We start from the raw sequence: 16260 nt of genomic DNA on the forward strand, positions 1-16260 counted from the left end.
CTGCACCGAGCAGACTGCAGCCCCTCATTGCCTGGCAACTCCCCATAGGCTGCTATTGCTCATTCACAGCTCTGTGAGATGTCAGGGTTTGGCGCTTATGAAAATTGAACTCCAAACTCATCTTCACCCCAGGCCAAAAAAATGCTGAACAATGCATTGTCATTTTCACACAGCAGAGACTAATCTGCGAAGGAGAGCAGGCATCCACAAACCTAATGACACATTTTGATGTATTGACCGAATGAGGAGGGGAAGGTGTGTGTGTGTGTGTGTGGGGGGGGGTGGTGGAGGATGTGGAGGTGGTGAAGTCATACAAATGGAAAAGTGTGTGTAAGAGAGGAAAATGGACAACGGGGCGGGGGGAAGTGGGGGTGGAGGGGTGCCTTTATTCAATTCTACCAACATTTATTCCAAACATTAATTTCACTGCACTATCAAAGCCGTTTCAGGGTTGTGGAATGAAGGAAGGAGGAACAAATTGCTTTCAAGTTCTACGGAGCATTCCCTGTGGATGGCACAGACTGGGACGTCTCTCCCTCTAATTAAATCCCCACTGTTGTATTTAAAAGCATAAGATGTAATTAGAACATTTAGTTTCATTTAAAAACACTTGAATTTTTTTCCTCCCCCCCTACATGCCACAGTTTAATTATATTCAGCATATCGGGAAGTCCTGCCATGAACAGAGTTGCTATAGAGATGACCATGGCTGAGCTGTGCTTGGAAATCCTTCAGACTGGTGTAAATTTGCATAGTGACCTCACAAACACAAGCACACTCACACAGAGAGAAGCAAAACTGCAAACAAGCGTGAGCAGGAGAATACCACTTTATCATTTTTCTCCTGTATATACATACAAATATGCAAACACATGTATACACAGCCTCAAGCTCAGGCAGCCAGCACCTCCACCGAGCGGCAACAAGCAAGCACATTATTCAATCAGGTGTCAGCCTCCTGCACAGATACAGACCACAGGAGATGCACCTTTATCACTGGGAGCAGAAGCCACCCCCACTCTCTCCCCTTTCTCCTTGTCTGTAGCAACCTCCCTGCCTCCTTTGTTGCCTCTCGGCATCCTGCAGCGGCAGATGGTGCCGTAGGTGTCTTCTTCACTCTCCCCCTTGTTGTCTTGATTGGGGCTTTGAAGCTAGCGCAGCAGGAATCAATGGCATGCCCACTGTCACACTCATTAGGTATCCTGCTATGATGAAAGAACGGACGGCACTGCCGGTCCTCAATACAGCAAATTCACCCCAAACGCTCATAGAACAATCATACTCTCACACACTTGCTTCCATTGTCTTTAGGCTATGAGTTAGTAACTGTAACTGTAATAAGTGACAGTATTTTTGCAGATACTAGTTGTGGCGCAGTTAAAAATCAATGCTGAAAAGCATTTTTTGCAGTGATTTACCCTGTGCTTTACAAATCAATAGCTATAGCACTGACGCATTGGCAGCTGGCAGAAGAGAGGTCACAGATATTATGAAGAGGGTTTTTTGTCATGCAAGAATATACAACGCTCCAGCACCTTATTATGCGCCGCTTAGACATGGCTGCTTAACATTTGCTGAGCAGAAATAGGACCAAATAACTGTTTTCACAATAACTGTTTAGAAGCAAGTCTAGCAAAGACTGACTCAGTTCATATATAAAAAGAGATAATGTTATGTATGGTTGACTAACAAGAAGCCAAAACCAAGTTGATTGCCATGTGTCATGTTTTTATTTAATCATAGAGTGCTTTAAATGCTTTAAATGAAGAAAAGTTTTAAAAACTTTTAAATGCTTTAAATGTTTGTTGATGTTTCATGGTCAGTGCTGGTTAGTAACACAATAATCTGTAAAATGTGATTATGTTTTCAGTAGCCTGAAGGAATATAATTTAAAATTCAGTTATTACATTACATTTACTAATTCCAGCAGCACTCCTGCTGCTTTGGCATTTTCTGAGTGCATTTGATGTCTTACTGAGTGTGTATACTGTCTTGATGTAGCAAGAAATAGCAGCAAAACCCAGAAGTCTAAGATGAATGTTGCTGATAAAATAGCTTAAAAGACGGAAATTTGTAGCAATTTTCGTATTTAAAAGATATACTGGTTCATAAAGTGAAACTTGGGCAGTGTACCTCATCATGTGCTGAGTCGGCACAACGTGCTTTCCCATATTTAAACAATACTAATCGCCCTCCTTTTCTGGGTCAGTCTGCTTTTCAGTCTTCATTGGCCATTTGAAACAATCATAAACACGTTGATTCCCACCACGGGCTCACTTATTCCAGTCCAATTAGTCACACATGGGAAAAATAGTAGACCTCTCAATCCATGAGAGAGAGAATTATGCTAAATAATCTCAAGGGGCATGACTATAGTGTCTACACTGCTACTTAATTGAATTTAAAAATAAAATGTGTGCTAGACAATTGTTAAGAAGTGGGTTAAATTAAATGTCCGTAAAGCAGTTAGGTGGATTTCCCTTTTATGTAACCAGTATTGCCAGTGTTATCTAAGTCGGTATGGCCCTCAGGAAAAAGTGTTGCCCGGCCCTGTGTTCAAGTAGCAAAGTGTGGCCTTAAAATACTGTAGAGCACTCAGCGGAGTGTCACTTAAAAGGTGTACGAGTCCAAAATATTTCAGAGCATTTCCAAAAAAGCATGAATTACCTTCTTAATTAAGATTTAAATGATTTTGGGGAAAAAACTAGACTTAATTCAGTATTACTATTTAATAGATTTAAATACTACGTTAATTACGCTTTCTCGGTTTCTTTATAATCCACAATAATCCTAGCTATACTGGAATCTGAAATATAAACATAGCAGGAGACACAGCAGGGCGGGTGCGTATCAAAGCACTGCTGTGGATCATCCACCTCCTTACTACGCAAATCAGAAGCCATTAGTGTCAATGACAACAAGAAAACCTAGTCATGTTTTAAAAGAACATCACCTAACTCAAGCAGTCGCACGCAGTGATGATAATATTTACGGTATGGTAAGTCCCTGCAGTATCACACACACACACAAATACACAGCCCTCCCCACAGTGGCTGATTCAAATAAACTTCAGTCCTCCACACGGCCTGTCACAACAACTCTGCCCTCATCGCTACAGGCCGAACATTTCAGTTACCTCTCGCCCACACACAAACTAACATAAGAGTGAGCCTCTGTTCACTTCTAACCCAGCTGGTCTCTTACTTTATATAGCAATTATCCACTTCGTCGGCATTCACAAAATATATTTATGGAACGAGTAATAATTCTTGTTACGTGATATGTAGCATGAGCTATCTTTCAAATCACGCTGGAGAAACAACAGATCAAAAGAGAGAGAGCAAGCCAGAAACTGGCAGAGCCACACAGGAGGACTGAGAAGCCGTGACAGCTACTCTATAGATCAACTTTCACATAGGTTTCCCTTCCTAATTGTAATAACCTTAAATTGATATCTGCAGACACCTTCTGGCTCGTTTTCAATATTTGAATTACCGCATAAATGATACTAGATTTAAAAATGTTAAAGACAAGGCACTGAAGACCGTTTAAGGCAGGTCAATTTCACTGCGACTACCTATCATTAAGTTAAAAAACAATAACTAGTATTATATTTTAGTCTCATGCTCGAATACAATACAGAAAAAAGAAATTATATACATACCACTGATACTTTTGCAGTCAGCTATGGGATTCTTCAACAAAACTACAATTAATTAATTAATTCCACTTTCAGATTTATAGTGAACTGTACTCTCTCTGTACACCTGGTCAACTGCACAAGTAGACATGGTCAAGACGACCTGAAGAAGTGAGGATCATAATAGGCAATAAAGTGGATTTAAGTGACTTTGAATGCGGTTGAATGTTGTTGGTATTGATGGGCTGGAGCGAGTATTTCAGATATTCACACAACCATCTCTAGGGTTTACAGAAAATTGTTGTAAAAGCAGAAAATATCCTGTGCTTGGTAGTTCTCTGGACGGAAAATGCTTTATAGATGTCACAGAGAATGGTCACACCAACAACTGCACAACATCTCCAGTCTTAAATCAGATGGGCTACAGCAGCAGAAGAACACGCTCGGTCAGCTAAGATCACGAGGGCACAGTTTGCAGGGGCTCACTAAAATGTGACAACAGAACAGTGCAAAAACATTTCCTGGTCTGATTAGTGAACTGAACATTGTTGAAATGCCACAGTCCACCTGAGTATTGTTGCTGACCATGTTCTATATGACCACACCTGCTATATCACAAAGCTCAGATCACCTCTGGCTTCTTTAACAGGATATTCACTTTTCTATACACAAATGGCATCCACAGCCACCAGGTTTCAATCCAACAGTGCACCTTTGGGAGGTAATGGAACAGGACATTCACATCACAGATCTGCAGCAACTGTGTGATGTTATCATGTCAACACTGACCAAAATCTCTGAGGAAAGTTTCCAAAACTTTGTTGAATCTATGACACAAAAGTAGCTCTGAAGGCAAAAGAGAGGGGTGACAGAAAAACAGAAACATCAGATAACGTGACTGATTTTCATCTTTTGGATGTTATTATAATTCTCAACAAAAGTGCAAATTATAACCAGCTGAACTCATTAAAATAATATTTAGACAATGACAATAACTAATGAATTAATTCACTATTTTATTGATGAAAAGTATCCAACTGTCATTGGATGTATATAATGTGTATAACGCTTCACAGACGTCAGTCCTTCCAACACACTGATCAGATACTTCAGCATTATCTCAGCCTCTCTCTTACACAGTCACCAAAGTCAGAACTGTGACTGCTGCAACTGTGATTGACAGTCTAACATTCACTATGGATGTGTAGATGCAAGAAAGAAATTATGTTCTTTACACGGCTATTTCTTTTCTCTTAATGTCAACAACCCAGTGCAAAAGGAACAACACAATTCCCCTACATGATCTTTGAATCTCACCCTGTTCTCAAATGTGGGTGTTTAGGAAACCTTTAAACCTTTAGTGTGTTTTCTCGCTTAGTTGGACAGCAAATTAGTTGATCTCATTTCAAACTAGTTCTTTTTTAGTACATCCGTGCCTTGAGACATGCCGTGCTGCCTCTGAGGTTAGAGATCTGACATTCACCCCCTCGTTCCCACCCATGGCCCTCTCTGTATGTCATAAGACTTAACGACAGATAAGGGAGTGAAAATGGGGACGTTCGCAGGTTTAACACTCAGATGAGTGCAGCATGGGGCCTGACAGCCTCACGGAAACACGGGAAGGTGTTTGTTCGTGTGAGCGTGCGTGTACATATAACCTCTTAAGACAGCCGCGTGTCCGTGTTTTAAGTTTGTGTGTTTCTGTCTATGAATATCTGCATGAGTAAAAAGTGTCCAGAGGAGCCGTGAGAGTAAGTTATGGTGCGATGTCAGGTCTAATTAGCCAGCCCTGCCTAAGGCTATTTTATCACAGACCACTGGGAGGAGGAAATGGGGAAAAGACGCGGTGGGGGGATGAAAAGGCCACATGGGAAGCACTCACCACAATCGAAGCTTCATCTCTACAGTTCTACCCAGGTATGAGACAAGACTTTGATAAGGGCACACGCACCCCCCTCGTGACCTTGCATCAACCTCCTCCTGTTCCTTTATGCCTCCCACACTCAACACTTTCTTCAAGCATTTACATGAAGACTAAGCAAGAAAAAATGTTAAGGTTAACTGAAAGCATCTTCTTACCTTGATGATGAAGTGGTTGTCACCGAGATATGTGATTAGAAAAGGTAAGAAAAACAAATTCACTGGAAGGCATCACATATTATTCAGTTGTTGAAGCTTTCATCAGGGTGGTTATTATTAGTGAACAGTATGGCTGATTGCTAACAGGTTAAGCACAATGCTTAATAATCAGACCCAGAAAAAGGTTTGAGTTCATTTAATTACAGTCACTCTGACAAAGGCTTGTTCTAAAAGCAACTAACCGAACAAAAGAGTTGTGCCTGTTTCATTCTGAACCAGAACTGAAGTAAAAGAGAAAAAAAAAGAAGAAGAAGAAATAACAGCCAGCAGCTCAAAATTGAGATGTGTGTGCATTTTTGACTTGTGGGTTAAAATCTCAAATACTGCAGGCAAGAGCTCATTCTGCTATTGTATTCACTGGGAATACAAATACCTAAATAACACCTTTTTCTCTGACAGTTTTCATTTCATTCACCGCCCAAGAAATGCCTGTTGGGTCAAGCAGTTCACTCTCAACTGTGCTCCACCTCCTCTACACCGAGTTGAAAAGATGTGTGGTGCATCCCGTTGCTTTGTACAAAAAATAAAATAAAATAAAATAAAATAAAAACCTCTGATTCTGCCTATTTTGTCATTTCTTGACATATCTGCTTTGGAGATTACAGGATTATAAAAAAAAACACTTCTCTGTGTTTAGTCCCTCTTTGTGTGATAAAGAGGTAAAAACAAAGGGAATGGGATATGAAAGAGATATACCAGAAACCACTAAATGAAATTTAATTTGTAACTGCAGTGCAGGGGACGACCTTTAAATTTTACAGGACTCTGCGATAATAATAACACTGCTCTCTCCATTTGAGGCTGTCAGACAGACGTGTGGATGGAACCACACAAATGTCGGTGTAACAAAGGTGTTCAGAGGTCGAAAATCACGTGCAACGTGATAAAAGACAAAAGCTCTAATAGACATATTCCCAAATCGGAGTAGAACCCTACACTTGTTTATGGTAGTCTTATGTGCAATTTCCTGAGGATAGCATGTGTGTCTTATGTTGGTCTAAATAATGGCTAAACGTAAGGTAATATTTTTGAGAGAAATGTAGCAACATTTTAGTTAACTGGAAACACACTTTTTAGGAGATTAGAGATAAGGGTTTTCCTCTTCAATGTGGTTGAAGAACACCTGTTTACAAGATCAAATTTAAAATTTAGATTTTCAATTAATCCATTTTGATGCTGCTGTTCACTTTGGAACAGTAATAAAGGGCGCTGAGGCTCTCAACAGCAATATCGCAACTAAAAGGTTAACATCACAGCTGTAGATAATGCAATATAGACTTTAAATAAGGTAAGGTCACAATCTCACTATAATATAATAAAAATATTGAGTGAATAACATAATGCCTATAGCTTTCCAGTGAATGAAGCCTTAGCTCGACGCTCCACTTAGTCGCTCTTTTCCTTTTTTCCAAAAATCGACAAGAGTCCTTGGTAGTTTTTAAATATTTACTTACGAATGTCCAAACAGGTACACAGTAACTGAAGCCAGAGTGATCAAAACTTCAGTTCAGTTCAAAACGGACGCATTGAGATTGAGAGGTCAAAAATCTGTGTGGCTCCACTCTCCTCTCGCCTAACTTCCTGGCTCTGCCAGACTATCAAAATAAAAGTATACATTTTAAGCACAAGAAATCAAACTTGAAACTTATTCCATTATTCGTAATATGTCAATCTGTAAGTATTACGTCCAATATAATACAACACTAAGCAAGTGAGCCATAACTTTATAGTTTGAATCATATAAACTCCACAAACTGCATCTAGGCTCCTACAATGCCTTTTGTGCATACGTTAAAGAGTTATGTTACTCAGATTATTACAGTTTCGAATGAAATGCTCTTTGTAATATGTCCGTCGTGGTTCCAAGTTTTTTTCTCCTGTTTATCTATCCAGTTCTGAGTTATTATGATTGCCTTCTAGTTTACATTGTTTAGTCTTCTAGTCTTTGTCTCTTAGTGTTTATGCTTCCTGTTCTATTTTGATAGTCTCTTATCTCATGTGCATTATGTTCAGTTTTGCTTCCCTTGCCTCATTAGTTGGGTTCAGTTCATTGTGTTTCTCCCCAGGTGTCTCCATTCTGGCCTCATTTCCTCTTGAGTATTTAACCCCTCAGTTTGCTCGTGTTCTTGTTGTGTTCTCCATCATAACTGCGTCCTCCTGGTTTCTTTTGTGAGACATAGACTAGCTAGTGCCCGTTTTTTTTTTTGTTTTTGTTTTTTTTTTTTTATGCTTCTCGAGAAATGTAAGCAATAAAGCTGTTACCATACCAAAGACATGCATGCTTGGTTTATTGATGGTTTTAAATGACCTGTATGTGAGCATGAATGATTGCTTTCTTTCTATTCAGGTTGTACGCTGCCCCTCCCCCAACAGTCCAAAGATTCAATCATCTCTTCTCATTTTGTAAACCCTATTAACTTCTCACCTTCAACCTCTACTGAAGTGTTTATGACGTCATAGTGTCACACTGCAGATCCTAATCAGAGCTTCTACTAATAAAAAGCTTTAAAAACAGTGTTATCAGCAAACAGGAGAGATTCAGTCTGGAGTCATTGTAGAGACGAAAGGCAAACATGTCATTTACTCTTGAGCTTGTTGGGAACAGCTGCATGAACTCCAAAACAAAGATAAATTAGATGAACCAGATTAAGAATTTTCCATGACAATCTGAGAGCAAGAGGAAAGGTCTGCTCAAGTGTACTACATGAAATAATGAAATTAGCATTTTTCCATCTGAATCTGAATTGGAAAACTGGCTGGAGCCCATCAGTTATCAGCCCTCTGGCATCAGCTTTTCAAAAGAGATTTTTACAGGGTGATTCCAGTAAAATGCTACTGTTCCTGGAGGGATGCATAATTTCCTTCCACAAGTGCGCATAACTGCCACCCTTCATGACCTGTTCTTTTCTCGGGTTGTTTGAGTATCTGGTAGAGTCACAAAAGGTCAAAGGTTTTTTTTTTCCTTCTTTTTTTTTACTCTGAGTGATAAACAAAAATATACCATATATTACTACTTATGCTCTTTGTGTTAATACTGAGGCATTATTTCCAGTAGGTGTATGAGACCATGAAAACTTTAAAAACTGAACACCAGCTACAGCATTGTTCTTCATTTGCTGCATTCATCTCCACAAAATCCTCCCTCCACCAGACTGTGAGATATGGATCCAAATAACAATTTCCATAATAATGAAAAGTGGCATTGTGTTTTTCAGCTGTTCTCTGAAGTGTAGAACTAATCCAAATGTAATTAAAAGTTTATAAATGTGTATGCTGAATGCAATAATAATAATAACTAACACGGTCAACTGTGGAATTCCTTTTAATTTCACCTCCTGGATGTCCTTATTTTGCACTTTATCTTTCACCTGGACCGCCTAAGGCTTCCCACGATGCACTTGAGTTTTCCCATGACAACATTTGCAAACTCCCAGCTGCATTTTAGACTAACGAGATGTAGCACACACAGTCCCACAGGCAGAACCAAACGCCGTCTCATCTCCCAAGAAGCATAATTCCAGGGTTGTCCCTCTGTCTTTTCTTTGTATCCTTTTCTTTTTGTTCCCTCTCTACAGATGAAAAACTAACCCTTACTCAAAATGATGAAAAAAAAAAGACACTAGCCTGATTCTTTGAATTTCCTCTCAGAACCATATTAAAGAGCTAGAATGAAACAAGCCTCACCAAATCTCTTGTGTTTTGAATAACGGCATGAAAGAGTACAGGGATAAGGACTGTCAGTCTGAATTCCACAGATAAGTTTTGATGTTAAGGCTGTATCTACGGAAGACGAAATCAGGCTCTGGAGTACACAGCAAACACAAGTCTGGCATTCAGAATAATAGCAGTCAAGACAGCCTTAGATAAACAGTCAGTTCCAATGGAGGTCAGTGTCCTTCTAGCTCAGCACCTGCTTCAGTCTGTCATCTATGCATCTATCTGCAGCCCTGCACTACTCAGCTGATTAAACACTGCTGATTGATCTTTGCAGCAATCTAAAGTTCGTGTCTTTTATTCTTCAGGCTCATTTGCATATAGACTGAGCTCTAAGAACAAATGACTCTTTGAAGCACTCGCTTAGTTCTGCCAATCTATTAGACAGAGAGTTGAAACTTTGAATACTTTATCTTAACCAGTAACTGGACTGAAATAACACTACTGCCTCACAAGAAGAAGCTCCTGGGCCAGGTCTAACTGTGCACAAATCTCATAGTTTGCAGGGGTACTCAAGTTCCTCACACAAGGCAAGATGAGGCACATATGCACCACATTTATTTGCATAAGACTTGGCAACTAGAAAGTTACAGGTATGAATTTTATTAAATGACAGGTAAAAGTCAAACAACAGAAAGAAGACTGATGGGAATGTTTAAATGTTGCTTTTTAATTAAAAGTTAAAAAGATTAATAGGTCAGTCCTGTGTGACATTTTCTGAACATTTATTCTGGATCTGTGCAGCATTGTAGCTAAAAGCCACTACCTTGTGTCTGTATTTGATTGGAAGGATGGTTATTAGACTTATGGTAGTCAACCTCTGTGGGCTGATGCTGCAGTGCAAGGTAAGAGATGGATTTTTGTATCAGTTTACTAACGAAAACAGTGTTTCAAATTAAATCTTCTGAAAGACTTAGACTACAAGGTGTTCAGAAATTAGTCTCATAAATAAAACGTTTGCTTTTTTTGATGAGTTGCGTTAGAATAGACGCTTTAAAAAACTGGAGCAAAGCTTGTGACACCACATTAACTTAAAGACAAATCCAAGGATGCCTTTTTGTCCTCGGTTCTTCTCTGCCACTCTTTGCTGGTTCATTTCTTTTCAGGTGATGAACTAGGTCGACTTTGTGGTTACACAGTGTGACAGTTTTCAAATGCAGCCATTTGTGTTCTTGTAGAGGGTTAGGTGAGAGGATCAATACCACATATCTGTCTGTCAAGTGCCAAAGTACCGCCAAGAGGTGTTAGCGATTAAGCTAAAAAAAAACAACACCTTTAGTGCCTCTACTGAGCATTTATAAAAAGTAGACAGGTATTTTAAGGACAATCGACTGTCTTTCACACAAGAATGTATGGTACTCTGCAACTGTCATTTCTGTATATTTTAAAAGGAAAATGGGAAATAGGCAAAGTGCTGACATGCACAAACATGCTTGGGGAAACAGTATACTTAAATTTGACAGTCGATATTTGGTATGACCCCCTTTAATCTTCAGCACAACCTGAACTCTCTTAGACAAGCTTTCCTGCCATTTCTTTTAGTCTTCAAAAACTGTTTGTTGGGCTTCTTGAAGGACATTCACAACTCTTATTTGGATGTTGGCCTCCTTTTGTTTCATTCTCTTCCAAGATGATTATTCTGCACTGCTTAAAAATGTTGACAGTCTGGATTTTCAGAGGCCAGCTGATGATTGATAGTGTTTGATTGTGTGGTGTGCTTTTATTGCATTGGCATTGTGTTTGGGATGCTTGTCATGCTAAAAATTGTATATAAAGAGCTGAAGATACTTCTGTGCATTCATGTTATAATCTGTTGTTGTTGTTGACTGAAATAAAATTTAAAAAAATTTTCAATTTCAATTCAAAAAAATAATTCAGTCAATTCTGACCAGATCTCCAACAGCCCCAAACCACAACAGAAACTCCAGTGTGTTTTACAGATTGCTGTAGGCACTCAGTTGACCCTCTCTCCTGACCTCTTCTGTAAATATTAATGATGATTCAAAGAAAAGATTCAAAATTTGAAATCATCACTCGACAAATTTTCAGCTAACAGCTCTTTGGGACTTACCTTGTTGGTGCAAAAATGCTGTTTTTTCCTCAGGATAAACAGCAAAGAAATAGGAAAAAATTTTATGTTTTTGCAACAATGCCCAAATGTATGAGTTAAAAGTGTGTCTTTGCTAAGTCGTCTGTTATGTGTAGCCTCAACACTGGTTCATCTCTGGAGTTAGATGCCTTTTTAGTGACCTACTGCTACTGCTTTCTTTATATTTTAAAAAATTACAATAAAAGTCTGTCTCCTTGGAAGCAAAATATAAAGAAATTAGATTTGGCTCAAGATATTTGAACAGTGTTGTGTAAACTGAGCAGCTTGTACAATGGGAATACTTTTAAAACAACTTAGCACTAACAAATAGCTACATTATCTAATTATAAATAGTCTTTACATAGGACACAGCATGATGCTATTCTCCTCCAACTGAAAAATAAGCATGCTCTCATTATTCAATACTCTTCAGAAAATGCCTTTAAATACCTTGTCTTTTTTTCATTATTCTTGTATGTGACTCATAACACTGGAGTAGTTTTTTCTTTTGGAAATTATTCCCTAGTCCAAAACTTCGAAACTTCTTTCATTGCGTGCATTCTTCAAATCCAATTTCATCCAGAAGTGTAACCAAGGCATTTTCTATCATAAGCCAAGGCTTAAAAGGAAACACACACACATACACACACACACATCTTTCTCGCTGAGGTGGCTACATAATTACCAGAGACTGTGGAGTGTTTTCTGATCGCTCCATGTAATTTCAATCAGTGATGACAAATTGTTGCATAACTAGCTCAGATTAATACGTTAATCACTCCAGCAAGTAAAAAGCAGTCTGTGGGGAGTTTGTTTAGACCGCAGACAAATATTTGAAAATTGGAAATTAGCTTGCAGATATTTCTTCCGATGTCAGCGGTCTCGAACTTAAAGATAGTGAATATATTTTGAATATTTAATAATAGATTCTGCAGACTACATCTCTGGAGGAGTAATCTTTTGTAAGTTTATCTAGAGTTTAATTTAAGTTGTCCAGCAAACTTTCTTTGTTCATTCTGCCTCTTCATGTTGGAATTATTTCTGGGATGAAAATTTTGTTTAACTTTCAGACTTGAAAGACTACAAAGTAATCAGAATCTCCCTAAAGCCCAGAATATTTTGGCAGTGATGTGTTGGATCTTTACAGAGATTCCACATTTTAAATAAGTGGCAATCTAGCTGTTACATAACTAATTCACACAGAAGAAGATGATGATCTGAAGGCAATAAAGTCTGGCAACCATTCCTGCACAGTAACCGGAAACCGCGACCCTTACCTCCTCATTCTTCTTCTGTAATGTTATTTACATCTGAATCCACCAGCGTATGCACGTTTTTTTCTACGTTTTGGCCACTGCAGGTATGAACAGCGAAGCTCAAGCTCAAAAGAGTTATTCTTACTCTGTTGCACATTTAATTATTTCAGCTTTTGTTTCTGGTGCATGGCTGTCTCTGTCTCTGGCTCTCCCTGGCCAGTCTCACTCACCTGATTTCCACCCACCTGCTCATCTGTTCCTCATTCCCCAATCACCTCTTCAGTATTTATACCACCCATTTCCACCTGCTCCCTGCCACATCGCCACACTGTCAGTGACGCCAGCTTGTCATAACGCTCTAGCCTTCCTGCCTGTAACCAGTTCCTGTTCCCACCTTTTTCCTGTCGTCCTTCCTGTGTTATGACCTAGCTGTCTCCCTCACCCCACAAAGTTTCTTTTTTGCTCCTTTGAGCTGGTTTCTCACTTGTCTATTTGAACTGTCATTAAACAAAAAAAAAAGTCCACCTACTTCATTTTTCTCCACAAGTGCAGTTAAGTTCTCTATTCTCCTTTACTGACACGTGGGGCAATTTCTAAGAAATCCTGTTTTGTCATTTTAGTAGAGCTTAAAGCTCAGACTGCTAACCATAAGCTTTGGCCATTCTAGACACGAGAAGAGGTTGGGCAGGGACGTAAATTCGACTGTTGCTGACAACAAAATACATGATACTTGTGAATTCACAAACAATTACACCAGAATTTAATCTTTCTATTGATTTATGCTGCACACTGTGTTCACCACCATCTTCAGCTCCTACACACTTGTAACTGCATTACACAGAATATAAAGCTTGGTGACTGGAGCATTGGGAGGCATACTTAGTAGCTTCAAAGAAGCAGATAACGCAGTGCTAAATATATTTTGCACTGATGATTACCCAAGTGACTTTCAGGTTTAACTGAGAGTCATATAACATATGGAGAAACTTTACTCACACAGTTGGAATAAGTATATTTTTTCATATTTTAGCCATATTGTTTTAAAATAACGTGCCCTATCGTACCCTTAGAGGTACATTTGTTCCTTGGAGATCCTACTTGACAGATGAGCCTTATTTCTACCCTTATGGTTTACCCAACGGTAAGTGGTCCTGAACCTGTGACAACAATTATCTACATTAATCATTGAGTGCTGAATATTATTTATATATTTTTAAAAAATCATAGACTTGGAAATGGGCTAGGATATGCAGAGTGCTTTTCCCATCTTACTCTCCATCTACATCTGTACCTACTGTATGTCCACCAGGCAATGGAAGAACAAAGGCAGGTTCAAAACCAGACCCTTCCTGCTGTGAGACAACAGTACTATTCACTGAAAACTCTGGAAGTGGTGCACATGTGCACCTTTTTTACCTGGAAACACAAGTTTGTGCAAGTTTGGCCCACAAAGAATTAACAAAATTAGCTTGAGTTACAATAATTAAAACTAAGAGATATGTGAGGGACTGGTAAGACATGAGGACACGGTGGGGATTTTGAGAAAAGTGGGTTTTATTTACCCAAAGATGCAAAAATATACAAAAAAAATGAACAATACGCGACTTTGATCAGAAGCCAAATTGCAACTTAACAGAACTCCAAGCTAACTGCTGAACAACATAAAACTGATCTAACACACAACAAACAAAGGTGACTTTAAATACTGGTTGTCAGACCAGGTTGAAAAAAGAAAAAAAAAAACAGTTAAATAGTTACTTCAAATTAACAATACTCAACACAAGACTAAGCAAATACGCAACTCATAAGTCAAAGAAAATATACAGCAAACTGCACATGGTATTGACCAATCAGCACTTTCGGTATATAGCACATCGTTGTTCTTCATGACTCCAGCAGCCCTGAGCAGACACATGGACCCGCCCAGCACCGGTAAAGAAAAAAAAGCCTAAGAATGACCCAATAAAATCAGAGGACAGTAAAAGCTCAAAACATAGGTTCACTAAAATTTGCATTTTGGGTGTTCAAATGCATCAGCAATACATGCATGTCTCCAGACTCCTGGTTGGTAAGCAGAAAATATGCTTCACCGTGAGAAATAAGAATGTACTGCTTTGATGACTGAGTGGGTGTATGAAGTGTTTAGCGAACATCCTGCTCCAACTAATCTGTGATGCAGAAAGCCAAACGAAGCCAACCAGAGTCACACCACGGCAAAACACCGGCAAAGGATCCGCCAGCTGGATGTTTACTGATCAGAACGACATATTGTATCTGGTGGGGTAAAGAGCGGTTTTAATGCTACCAAACAATATATACTGCCAAGCCCCTGTGGCTTGGCAGTTCACATCCATTGGTTTTAGCATGACTCACTGCTTCCTTGCTAACAGTGAGCATCAACGGGAGACTGAATCTAAAAATAAAGAGGCACTATCAGCATTTCCTCTCATTCTATACATCTTGTCCTGGTACTGAACCAGTCAAACTGGGGTTAAAAAAAAAAGCAAGGTAGTAGGAGTGCATGCTAATTTCACAGACATAGTCACGAAATAATTTTGGTGCAAATTTGGTGACGTGAACAAGGATGTTTGGAGTATATGTCAGCATTTAATATGATAAGACGAGAGGCTTGTGCTGGCACATGGAAAGGTCAACATGATTGGAGGAAATTTGAAAGGTCAAGCCAGTAAAATGATCAGATATCCAAATTACTGTAGTTTAGTCAAAGTTTGTTCCAAAGCTGCTGGAGCTTGAAGAAAAAAGCACAAAAGGGGAAAAAAGCTTTAAAAGACTAGCTACCTTCAGTTCAATGCCCTGCTGCCTTGTGCCAAAAAAGCAAGGTTTGTCATGAAGAAGAATTTTCTGCCCGGGCAAAGAGTTCTGCAGCTTTGCAAGATTTCTCTGCCTATTGGATTGTTTTGCATACCAATAAGAGTGAACTCTTAACACTGCAGTTTCCATAGGAACTGTGTGATACAGCTATCAGCACATAAGACAGATTGGTGAGACATTTTTAAGTGCATGAGAAAGAGTACTGATGTTCAAAACAGAACCAAAAAAAGGCAAACAAAATGATTTGGGAACTGATTAAGAAGGATTATAAACCATTTTATGAAACATGTTGGAAAATCTTGAAATTTTGCCATAATGCAGTATAAATATCACAAAAATAAACACTGCCTAAGGCAAGGTGCCTAATCTGAGATGGAAAACCTTTTCCGAAAACAGAACTGCAAAAGGAAAAGAAGCTGCTGGATTTGCCGAGGGGAGAAAATCCACAACAGGCATTTAATTGACTTAACTTTTAATTATGAACATTCACACTCAAGACGTATTCTGTGTTTTAGGTAAGCTCAACTCTTCCGTGTTTTTTTGTTTGTTTTGTTTTTGTTATTTTGCATGCACAAATATATACTTATTTT

General features: G+C 38.9%; 1 protein-coding gene across 3 annotated transcripts in view; it reads right to left on the minus strand.

The window, feature by feature from the left end:
- The window catches only part of drp2 (dystrophin related protein 2), a 188390-nt gene that overhangs the window by 159039 nt on the left and 13091 nt on the right, over positions 1–16260 (minus strand). The gene's annotated exons all lie outside the window — the stretch shown is intronic.

Source organism: Copadichromis virginalis, linkage group LG2 (genome assembly GCF_057382275.1).
Source record: "Copadichromis virginalis isolate Kocher_CV1m ecotype Utaka linkage group LG2, C_Virginalis_male_GT1.1, whole genome shotgun sequence".
Taxonomy (NCBI): Eukaryota; Metazoa; Chordata; class Actinopteri; order Cichliformes; family Cichlidae; genus Copadichromis; species Copadichromis virginalis.